Genomic DNA, 12,487 nt, shown 5'->3' with positions numbered 1-12,487 from the left:
ATGAGCAAAGCAATCAGAAAGATGGTTTTACTGCTGCAGTGCATACTTTGTGTACAGGAGTCCTGAGTTTGTTCCCTGGCATTGCATACATTCCCTGAGTCATGCTGGCAGTTCCCTGAGCAGTGCTAATCTGGGAGTAGCCACAAAAGAATCTGTTGTTTTTCCAAAACAAACAAAAGAAATAAAATGATAAAGAACTTATATCTCAGAGCACTTAGCTTCTAAGCAATGCCAAGCAACCTATGTAACATATAAGCGAAATATAGTAATTAGATATACATGTGTGTATACATATATATAATAAAAATTCTGAGATGGAATTTGGAATTTTTGTTAAGGTCAAGTAGAAAAGGTCAATATTTATTTAGAGAGTTCATGGAGGATGATATTTTATTATAAGCAGGAGGTAAGGAGAAATCATATGAATATAAGAACAACATAAATAGAGGGTTTAGATTATATAAAGCAGAAACATCAGTAATTTTGTCCTGGGAACACAGAGAGGGCAGATAGGTTAATTTGAATAAGTGTATCAGGGATTAGTTGAAAAGATGAAGCTGTTAAGAAAACATGGAGGTCATTATACAATATGGTTTTGGTCAGAGTAAAATAGAAATGTCGGAGAGTGAATAGAGAGGATTTATTCCGACAGTAGCACAATTTCTAGGTAAACATAAATCATAGGATAGTGGGTTATAATAGTTACAGGTAAGGCTCTTGCATTGCGGCTGACCCAAGTTTGATTCCACACATTAAATGGCCCCTGAGCATTGCCTGGAGTGATTTCTGAGCTGTGACCCAAACCAAAAATTAAAAGGAAGGTGTCAAAAGGGAAGGGGATACAGAATATTAGAATTGCTACTGCTATATTAAACTTATAGATAATATGAATCCTGTTAGGTTGTTTCAGAGCAAGTTGTCAGATTCTGTACTTGTCAACAACAGCATATATTTTTATTGTGGTTGTGAGGGAATGGAAAGACTGAAGTTTTTTACCTCAGCACATGGAGTGGTGAGTTTTACATTAGTTGAGATAATGCACAAGAAGAGAAAGGAGCTTAACTTTTGATAGTTTATTTCTGTTGGTTATTTTAAAATGAATGTATGCCAGAGAAATGGTTAGGAATAGAGATATCTAATTTAGAGAGGAATTTATAAGCCACCGGTTCACATTTGAGCATCATAGCAAATGACAAAGCTGTTATCAATTGCATAGCAAAGTAGCTTCAATATTTGAAAGATTGTTTGACTTAACTCTGCTTAAACTGAGATAATTTGTTTCTAAAGATCCACTCCTTCCATAGATTTAGTATTATCACCTTCTTTAAGTTTGTTTTCTCTTCCTACAACTCTTCTCTGCTGTGCAGAGTGCCCTCTATGCTTGCTTAGCCCCCTCGGCTAGGTTCATTAATTGTATCACAATGCTTTTCTTCATAGTCATTAGTCGGGATTGCTGTTAGTTCAGTCATCTAAGTGTAAAAGAAGACAAACCCAAGGAATGGCAAGATGCCACAGAATTCATACAGGTTATATGAGGGTCAAAAACATTATAGTGGGAAATATAGTAAAAATATTATAGTGGGAAAGAATTATCATGGGAAAGATTAGAGGCAACAGATATTGTGTAGGGGTATCAATCTATCAAGATAAGATATATGTGTGTAGTTGATTATATTTAGCCACATATATGCATACATGCATATTTATTTAGATGCATACAGTTGTCTCTTTTTCTTATTCCAGTCAGGATAAACTAATAAAATCTTGCAAACTGCTCCTCAAATTCAGAGAGATTTAAATACAAATATATGTATCTGCCATAAATCATATTTTAAAAGTCAACAATTTAGTTCCTAACTTCTCTGTGTCCTCTCAATTTCTTAGGTCTAATTATTGTTATATGGCTATAGTTTTATTAATGTGACTATGTATTTAATATCTATTATGTGAAAGCTGTTGAAAAAGTTCAATTGAAGAGCAAGCATGGAGGAATAAATTAAATACATTGAGACAATGGGATGCAAACTTGCTTCTGGTCAATTTCTCAACTCTTAATATTTTCATAAATTGTTTTTAAGGGTTTTCTAATTATCTTACTCTAAATAAAATATTTGTTTCCTTTGACTTCTTTTACCATCACTGCTCTTATTGGTCTATTGAGTTTGTAAAGATTTTAGTATTGCTTTAGTGGTTTGCTTCTATTGAATCAAGGTTGGTTCATATTAATTTTCAGGGGTACAATCGTATGAATGTCTTTAAATTTAAATATTAATGCTCAAATACAAGGTATAAACAACTAAGAACAGAGGATTCGGTGGTAAACTTGAATAGGACAAATCTTATTAAATTTTCCTATCATCCTTTTTGGGGAATTCAACATATTTTTCTAGTATAAAGATGAAAAATATGGGGCCAAAGTGATAGTACAGTGGTAGGGTGTTTGCCTTGTACGTGGCTGCCCAGGACGAACCTCTGGTTCGATTCCTGGCATCCCCATATGGTCCTCCAAAGCCAGGAGTGATTTCTGAGCACACAGTCTGGAGAAACCCCTGAGCGGCACCAGGTGTGACCCCCAAACCTATATATATTTCTGGGCCAAATATAGTTTATTGTGGATCTTTATTAATTGACCCAATTATCTTTCAGACCTTATTGGTATGTATAATGGAGGGGGGGGTTGGGTAGCTTCCCAAATGGTCTTAGGAGGCAAGAGCTACTCCTGGCAATTCTCAGCCAGGCGTCTAGCATTCTAGGGGGCCAGAGGGATAGTACAAGGCAGTAGGGTATTTGAACTACAAGTGGCCGACACTACACCAGAGTTAACCCTGAGCACAGAACAAGGAGTAAACCCTGAGCATAGTTTGATGTGGACTCCCCCTCTTCAACCCCCAAAGAAAGTCTAGTACTAGCATCCAAGATGCAGTGCTGTTCGTAGGCCTTCAAAGCCAGAGATGACTGACCATATCATGGTGTTTAGACAACCCAGGGGTCATATCTAGAAACAATTAGCACTGCACCCAGGAATGGAGTGGGGGACCATATGGTATGGAGAATCTAACTGAGATTAGTCACATGGGGGACATGCATGCTATCCCCGAGTTATCTTTACAGTTCATCTCATACCCTTTAATTCTTAGATTAAATGTTTTAATCTATAATTTAATCTGTCCATATTTCTCTATTTTAAATACCCCAAGATTACTGATCAAGACTTTCTCTCTAAGAGTTATCTGTTTAAACTCTTGGGCACTGGGGATTTCTTCCATCCTCTACATAATTTTCCTTCGTATTTTTTATAATACATTGTACATAACAGCACATGGACCCAATATACAATTTATTAAACCAAATGCACAGAATAAATACAATGTGAAATGTTACTTATACAAAACCTTTTTTTTTCTTTTAGATTAGGAGTGGTAAACCTTTTTAAATCTTTTTTCTTTGTCAGATCTTTTTTATATTTGTAATACCATTCAGAGACTTAAAATACTGGGCAAGATCAGCCAAGGATAGTAACAGACAAAAAACAAAATGTAAATATATGTTTGTCCCTCATCAGACACCAGTGCCAGATCTTATGCTTTCACACGTTCTATACAGCTTACTTGCTGGACATTCTTATTTTAAATGAAGGAAATTTTTGCTAGATTATTATTTGTTAAGGAGAAATAGATTCCTCTCCTTCCTTCCTTCATTTTTTCCTTCCTTCCTTCCTTCTTTCCTTCCTTCCTTCCTTCCTTCCTTCCTTCCTTCCTTCCTTCCTCTCTTCCTCTCTCCCCTTTCACTCCTCTCTTTCACTTCTTTCTTTCTTTCTTTCTTTCTTTCTTTCTTTCTTTCTTTCTTTCTTTCTTTCTTTCTTTCTTTCTTTCTTTCTTTCTTTCTTTCTTTCTTTCTTTCTTTCTTTCTTCTCTTTCTCCCTTCTTTCTTTCTTTCTTTCTTTCTTTCTTTCTTTCTTTCTTTCTTTCTTTCTTTCTTTCTTTCTTTCTTTCTTTCTTTCTTTCTTTCTTTCTTTCCTTCCTTCCTTCCTTCCTTCCTTCCTTCCTTCCTTCCTTCCTTCCTTCCTTCCTTCCTTCCTTCCTTCCTTCCTTCCTTCCTTCCTTCCTTCCTTCCTTCCTTCCTTCCTTCCTTCCTTCCTTCCTTCCCTCTTTTGTCATTTTTTTTGAGACATACTATTTTGTATAAGTCTTTTTGGGTATAATTGGTAAGGTAGTTATTTGAAATAGGACTTTGTTAAATAGCTATTCCTTATCAATTTTTCTGAAATCTAATCTTTCAGTATCATAGAAGCTAGATGTAGAGTATAATTTTAGAAAACATCTGCACCATTGGTCAGGGAAAAAGGAAAAATTTTATTGTCTTTTTGTTCTCTATAATGTCTCCATAGTGGGCATTGCTTTCTTCCCATCCAATACAAACATTAAAACAAATATAAACTTAGCACTATTTATTTCAGGCTAGTTCCTTGAGTTAAATATCGTACAGATATGATCAATAATAATATTTAGTGTCATTTGTATGTCTAAATTTGTATTTTTAATATATTAAAAAGTCCATGCTATCCTTTTAACCCACATATCATTGTCATGTAGAATTAACATACTTTTTCACATTCTCTGTTAAAAACTTGAGGTGTAGGTTCTCAGTGCCAAGTAATTGACTTTTCGTGTAATCTATTTATAATATGTATTGTTTCCAGTCCATCTAGTTATATATATATATATATCTATATATATATGTATATATATATATATATATATATAATATACATTGGTGTGTATTGGATTTTTGGTCACACTGGCAGAGCTCAGGGGTTATTCCTGGCTCCAGGCTCAGAAATTGCTCCTGGCAGGCACGGGGGACCATATTGGGATGCCGGGATTTCAAACCAATGACCTGCCGTATGAAAGGCAAACGCCTTACCTCCATGCTATCTCTCCGGCCACCCAGTCTATTCTTAGTATTGTCTGATACTTTAACGACTTTAATTATATAGTCATACATGCGGTTCCAACTTGCTTATTTTCTTTTCTCTATAATAAGTCATTTTTTTTGAGACATATTATTTTGTATAAGTCTTTTTGGGTATAATTGGTAAGGTAGTTTATTTGAAGTAGGACTTTGTTAAATAGCTTATTTCTTATCAATTTTTCTGAGACCTTATCTTTCAGTATCATAGAAGCTAGATGTATAATCACCTCTCTTAATCTTCTTTTGTTTCATACATATTAAGTCAAATTTTTATATAACTTCAGTAACATTGTAAAAGAAGTTTTTTAACTAGATTGTGATTATATAAATTCTCTCATAAATTAATATGTAAAAATTAGTGGCTGACCTCTCTCCCCTTCCTGGAGCAGGATTTTTTAGCCAGCACGGGCGGGCAGCTTGGCAGACCTCCGCATGTGCCAGCGGCCTTTTTGGCCTGGCCTAGGGTAGGGGGGCCCGGACCTGGGGTCACCCGACCCCCCTCTCCTCCCCCTTTCCTCCGGATCTCCAGGTGGGTTTCTGGGAGGAGCTGATGGGGCACCCTGGGTTTTCCCCACACTCCCAGGGCCGTGGTCTGGGGACCGGCCTAGGGTTGGGCTTAAATCCCTGTCCTTCGGGGCTTGGGAGGGTCTCTCTCCCTTCTCTGGAGCAGGATTTTTAGCCAGCATGGGCAGGCAGCTGGCAGACCTCCGCATGTGCCAGCGGCCTTTTGGCCTGGCCTAGGGTAGGGGGGGCCCGGACCTGGGTCACCCGACCCCCCTCTCCCCCTTTCCTCAGATCTCCAGGTGGGTTTCTGGGAGGAGCTGATGGGGCAACCCTGGGTTTCCCCACTCCCAGGCCGGCTCCAGAGGTTGGCTTAGGGGGTGGCGTTGATCTGGGGGTGGCAGATAACTGCTTAGCTATACTCAGGCTGTCACTCAACTGGCAATTTTCAGACCAGTCTACATTTTGAAACCGCTCGGGGCTAGTGCCCCCGCACGAACATATGCTCCTCCCAACCATCAGTACCCCAGATTTACCCCTCTTTAACTTCAGTAACACACAACACAGTTTTAAATCTCTGACCAAAGACATACAGTAGATCTTACAAATCCCAGAACTATTTAGAAGGACACAAATCGAACACATATTGAACACATATATCTTTTGAATATTTTATGATTATTTTCTTTAACTGCTGTAACTCTCTATATATTCTTCTACCATGATGTTTCTATCCACTTTTCATTTTGTCTTTTCTTTGTAAGTTGTTCAGTAAGGATTGTTGGTGGAACTGTCCCTCAGTTTGATGCCTATGATTGAACTATGTCATGGAAATTGCTGGTCTTGTTCCTATTGCCTCCAGATGCACCAATAACGCTTCATGGCATTGATCCTTGTTTGCATAGACACATTAAAATGGGAAAACACTATACATACAGATTAGTTATTATCTAATAAATCTCATTACAATGTACCTTACACCCTGAACATTGATATAATGACCTGGCACAGGGCTCAGATGAATGGGCATTCTCCATTCACGCTGGAACCAGGCAAGCTATCTACGAAACATCCAAGGTCTTTTATAGCAACAGTTGGAAGCAGTCCTCTACCAGGAAAGACACTACCAAGGGTCTGACATCGACCTCCTAAAAAGACACTTCTGTTTACACTGAGAAGACGTGACAACAACAATGACCTGTGAGAAGACGTGACAACAACAATGACCTGCTCTACAGGACATGGTTCTCTCTATTGCCCCTTAAGTGTGAGGTGAAACGAGAGGATGCTCTGCACCATCCTGACTGCAATATGGGATATGCAGACTCCAGGATCTTTAATACAGAAGCATGATACCAACAACAGAGACTATGTGAGGAATGGAGGTGTATTGCCACTACAGACGATGACTTGAATTGGACAAACTAGTTTGCCTGGAGCCTAGAGTCAGTCCTGTGCCAGGAAACTTCAGGGGTAGGGTCTCCATGTATTTATGCGGGGTCCTGAAGCCCCCCAGGGGGGCCCGGCCAGCAGGAATTAGCTGGGAAGACTTCTCAGACAACCGCACTCCTATTTTGCTGGGTAGAAGCACAACCACACTGTAAAAAATCTGAGAGAGGTTAATAATAAAGACCCAAGGCAATGTCTCACTGCTCAAGGGTAACTTTATTTGGCTACAGCTCCTTCTTATATAGAGAAGGAAAAGGGGGCAGTACAAGGGTGATGTCAATCACACTTTTGGCATGAAAATTACTTCATTATTCCAAATAAGGCAAGTGGGCAATACTTCTTGCAGTATCCATGGAAACATCTTGTGACCTTCTAGCTGCATTCCTAATTGCTTGACTATCAGGAGGTGGTGCAAGATGTGCTTGCCTCAGTGATCTTGAACAGACAATGTAGCATATACACAATAATGAATGTCTTGTAAACTCAGGGATATGGTTAAGGGAGTAAGGCCTCTTTTCTGGGAATGGTACTGGGCTGTGTTGCTCTCCTCCGGGCTAAAAGATTAATTATACTTTGCAGCTGCATTTTCCTTTCTCTTTGGCCCAAGAACTTACAGCAAGACTGCATGTAGCCTTTAGGTGAAAGGCTGGATTATGGCAGAAAGAATAGCAAAATGGCCTCAAACAAGTCAGTCCCCAACATCTCCCCCTTTCTCTTCTAATAAAAGAAGGAAAGTCGTGAGCGGGTGGAAGAACCGTGTCTTAGGCTACAAGGTTTGACCAGGTCGGACACGGCCAAAGCCGCATTTAAAAGGTGGCTACAAGCGCCGTGGGTGTGCACAGAGATCCGAATTATGTGTTGTAGCCTTTTAGGGCCGTGTCCTAACTGGGACCTTGCTAATCCCGTCGTAGGTGTCTCCACAGCCGAGAGCACAAGTACCGGAGCGAGCTCCGTTTGTTAGCTATGCGCTTTATCTCCTGAAAACTTAGTGGCTGGAAGGGCGGCTTGGTGACAATAGCCAAGTTTTCACAGGAGTCACGCGGGGTTAGACTGTTGGTAGTTGAACTTGAACGAGGTTTTTTGCCGTCTCATTACTTGGTTTTTAACAAGGGCAGTAAGTTTGCGGAAAGCCCATGGGTCAAAGGAAAGGAGCAGCATGAGGCTAATAAGAGGGCCCAAAATAGTGGACAGTAATGTATGTATCCAAGGAGAAGAGAAAAACCAACCCTGTTACCAACCTTGTTCTTCATCGAAATGTTTTTCAAAATCTTTTATACCATCACCAATATGTTGAACGCTATCTCTAACTAAACCTGTTTTGTCTTTAAAAATACAACATTGTTCCTTAAGGGCTACACAGACTCCCCCCTCTTACATAAGGGCAAAATATAGAGCACGACGATTTTGAAGAACTATCATAATATGGGTCTGTGAGGGCTAGAGCAGAGGCATTTATAATATTTAAAATAACTTGAGAGGAGAAGGATGGGCTAGAAGGCAGAGTTCGTAGCTCACAACTTGCCCAACAGTGAGTTAATGACGTTGAGGCTGAACTTTCCAGAGAAGAAGTTTAGAGTTATTGGTGTAGATAGGAGATTTAAACGTTGTGATGCTTTCATAAAACGGCGAAACTGGTGAATTGCAGATTGAACAGTGTTCATAGCTGGTGTTGGAGAGCGCTTGGGTAGAGGCATTGACTATTTGCAGGATGAGGATAAAGGTGGAAACTGGACCAACAGGTTTGATGGTTATTTTAGGCATTAACAAAGCTAAAACATAATGATTATGATAAGCAAGAAACATTTCAGTAACAATATGGGGAGAAAATTTAGTGGAGCAAACAAAATAAGTGGAGTTGGGGGCTTCAATGAAGATGGAAGAGTTGTTAACAATAATGGTTTGATTGCAAAGGTTTGATTGTTGAACAGGCGGGCACATATATGGTTTGAGTAAGCAAAGTTTTACGACCGTGACTTGTTTGCAATGGAGGTTGTTGGTGGCAATGGTGGGCAACCAAGGCAGCTAGGCAGAGTGTTTAATTTAGCATTGTCAAAGGTGGAGTCAGTTAGAAACAGGTTTGCAGGAATGGCGGCTAGCAGGAGGTTTATAAGAAAACAGCTTGGCAGAAGGCAAAATGGTTACTTCATATAAAAATTAAGAATTTGCAGAAAACATTAGCAATTTACATTACACTAGTTATTTTTGAATACCACGGGAATGTTATTTGACTTTTGTTAGACTTTGGCATAAAAGAAAATTTATAATTAACAATTGCCAATTAAAAAAAAATTTTTTTAAACAATATAAAGGATCTTTTTTAAACTTTTAGTTATTATGTTAAAGCTGGATGCTATTTTTTAGCCATAAATACATATTCTATAGGCCTGAACTTACACATAACAGAAGAGCCGGGTGACTGCAAAGTCCAGAAATTCTCCAGGGAAAAGTTATCCCCGATGGCCATTGAGAAATTTTGGGGTTTGCATCTCCCACACCTTCCGCCATGTTTCTTAGAAGGACAAAGCTAGCTTAATACATAATTTTTTAACACATGATTTTTAGTTGCAAGATGCCAGTTCTGTGAACTGACCAGACTGAACCAGGTTGAAAAAATTAATTGAAATTTGAAAAAATGGATAAGGCTTTAAAAATTGTATTATTATAAAAATGTAGAGATAACAAATAAACAGACAAAACAAAACAACACTAAACACAACATTTTACACTTGTGGCCACTTTCATTCATCACAACAGACAGCATAAACAGACAAAAGGATTGATTAAGAATGATTTTTTAAAAGATTGACAAGCGCTTTTAAATATTTAGCTAGCAAGTTTGTGAGAAGAAAAAAAATTTTGTAGAAAAACATTTTAGTTTTGAGAAGTACTTAATGTAGATGGAGTGGATCTTTGCTGAAAATAAATTTTAAGGTTTAGATTTATCACAAAACATTTTTAAAACAACTTTAATTTGAAGTTTAAAACATTAAGTAAAATGGTTAATGAGCACTGTAGAAGGAGTCTCTACTTGAAGTATGAAATGATTTGCTGTAAATGAATAGGTTATTCTTTAAATTGGTTTGCAGTAGAACAGTAAGAAGCTGCAATAAAGTGTTAAAATTTTTTATGATTAAACACAATAGCATGAACTATGATTATTAAAGGTATAAAAACTGATTTTAAAAAACAAACAACTGTTTTTACTATGAAGACTTTAAGTTGAATAATTTGTAAAAAATATTAGATACTAAATTAAATGCTTTGATTATTATAAAATATAGTTAAAGACATCTGATGCATTTACACACCTAGAACTTAAGACTAAAATTATATTTAATACTAGTTAATTGCTTATAAAGTTTAGTTACTTTTATATATTACTTATAAAATTGTATATAATATAGTTTTCATTAATAGTATTTTTTCACTGCGACAACAAATATACAGATTTATATAATGTGCTGATATTTTTGAATGCACTTAAAATAATAGTTTTTTCAATGCAGAAATAAAGAACAACCATTGCTGTAGCACAAAGTTAAAACTAAGGGTACTATAAAGCACACCTAGGTGTTTACTGTGCATTAAATTAACTATATTGTTTAAAAAGGCTAACTACATTATTTTTCACATAATTTTGTAAATACTTTAAAAATTAAAATAAAACTTTTAATAGAAATATAAGATTTAAATTTAACACTTTTGTGTTCGTTTGGATTTTAAAACATAAAGAAGTTTTTCTTTTACTAATATTTTGTTATCTGTAAAGTGACAGAATTATGACCTTGCTGTAAAATTTTCTGAGAGGCATGAAAAAAAAAAAGTTTATTGTTGTTATTTTTTTGTTGCTTTTTAATGTTTTAATAATTACTTTACACTACTTAATGCACTAAACCTAATAACACATATTTGACGAGAGTGTAGGGCTGACAAGGTGAATGCAGAGTTTTTTCACTGATAACTTGGGGAGGGGCTAGCACAGTTAACAGCAGGAAGGTTAGAGGCAAATTATTTACAGTTAGCAGGGTGAATGATATATAGGAAAAAAAAAAGCAGATCTTTTAAGATTAATTACTAATTTATTGGAATTAGAGGAATAGGCAACTGAAGAGGGGAGTCTGGGTTGCAAAAGCACCATGGGGCATCATGTTTTATTTAATTGATTTGAGAATATGCAAGAGATGCCACTTTTCAGATTTCTTTGAATAACAAAGATTGGGTTATTTCAAGGTGAATTGGAAGGCTTAAAGTGGGAGTGCAGGGTTTGAGCTGGCTGTTTTCCAAGGCTGGCAGGGAAAGAGGCTGAAGGAGGCTGAGGATTGGTTTGAGCAGAATGTTTCTGAGTAAAAGGTACATTAGCTCAGAAGTTTTAACAGCAAAGTGTAGATATCGCAAGGTTTTATGGCTTTAGCAGATTGATACTTTGTAATTATCCTGCTTACTGTGCCCTTAGAATTTTTTGTAGGCACTGCAGCAAGTTTCTGTTTTATGGCACTTAGCCCTGACTTTTATTAGTTTGCCTCTTTGAGTTCTCAAGAGGGGGGGGCCTGGCCGTGGAATTCAGTGGCAGAGGACAGACAACTATAGATTTAGGAGGGGGGGGAACGCTGAAGGGCAGAAACCTGTGAATTAAGAGAAGCAGCCTGTTTTTGAAGGCTTAGATTTGTTTAGATTTTAATTTGGCCAAGTAGTTTCATTTCTATAGCTTTAAGAGGGGAGCGGTGAGAGGAGGGAAATTGCCATGGTTAGAGGACTGAGCGTTCAGGGCAATTTAGAATTTTTTCTTCTGGGTGCGGCGGAGGCTGCTGAGCAGGCGGGGGAAGACTTTCTCCATTAGGGAGAAAGACAGGACAGGTAGCGCTGGTTTTTGAGCCAAGAGCATTATCAAGTTTGTTAGAGAGGTGAGAGACCATGGATGTAATTGTGGTGAGTTGGGAACTCAAGTCAGAAAAGGGGGGGGGAGGGAGAAAGCAGCAACAGTTTGTTGCCGGTGTGGGGGAGCTGCTGGAATGCCAGCTCTGGGGAGCGACTTCCAGGCACAGAGGGCAGCAAGAGCCATGTTGGCAAGCTGGGACCTGGAAAGTGTGCTGTACCTTTAAGGTATGAAAAGAGGCGAGGCCAGCTATACGAGCTTAGAGATCAGAATTCCTGCCTGTCTGCAAGGGCTTTGCAGCGGAAAAAAAAGTTAACTTCCCAAGAGACAAAGAGATCAGCTTTTAGATTCTAAGCAGGAGAGCGTGTAAGGGGCTTGGGGGCTATAGGAGGTTACGGCTTGAAATGGCTTTTTGAGGCTTTTCCAATTAAAGGCTTTGTATTGTTGCAATTGCTGGCTAAGGAGGGGAGGGTGGTGAGGGGAGTAAAGGTTTTGGTGGAACAGGGACGGAGCTGAAGCTAGGGAAGTGAAGGGCTGTTTTACTTTGGAGACAAAGGTAGAAGAATCAGTGGTGGAGGGAGGACAAGGGGAAGTATTCTCAGAGGGAGAAGGGAGATGAGAGACAGAATTAGAACGAGAGGGAGTCCTGGAACACTCACGGGAGACTTGTTGTACATGAGATTCAACGGCATG

At 38.2% G+C, this 12,487-nt stretch overlaps 1 non-coding gene across 1 annotated transcript; it reads right to left on the bottom strand.

The window, feature by feature from the left end:
- Nucleotides 1-10,375: 10,375 nt before the first annotated feature.
- On the bottom strand, nucleotides 10,376-10,506 carry LOC126016472 (small nucleolar RNA SNORA22). The gene has a single exon (XR_007498270.1). It is a non-coding gene; the product is annotated as a small nucleolar RNA SNORA22 (small nucleolar RNA).
- Between the last annotated feature and the right edge of the window lie 1,981 nt (nucleotides 10,507-12,487).

This window comes from Suncus etruscus, chromosome 8 (genome assembly GCF_024139225.1).
Source record: "Suncus etruscus isolate mSunEtr1 chromosome 8, mSunEtr1.pri.cur, whole genome shotgun sequence".
In the NCBI taxonomy this organism is placed as follows: Eukaryota; Metazoa; Chordata; class Mammalia; order Eulipotyphla; family Soricidae; genus Suncus; species Suncus etruscus.
Note: the sequence above shows the minus strand (reverse complement) of the source record. Positions and strands in the feature narration are given on the sequence as shown.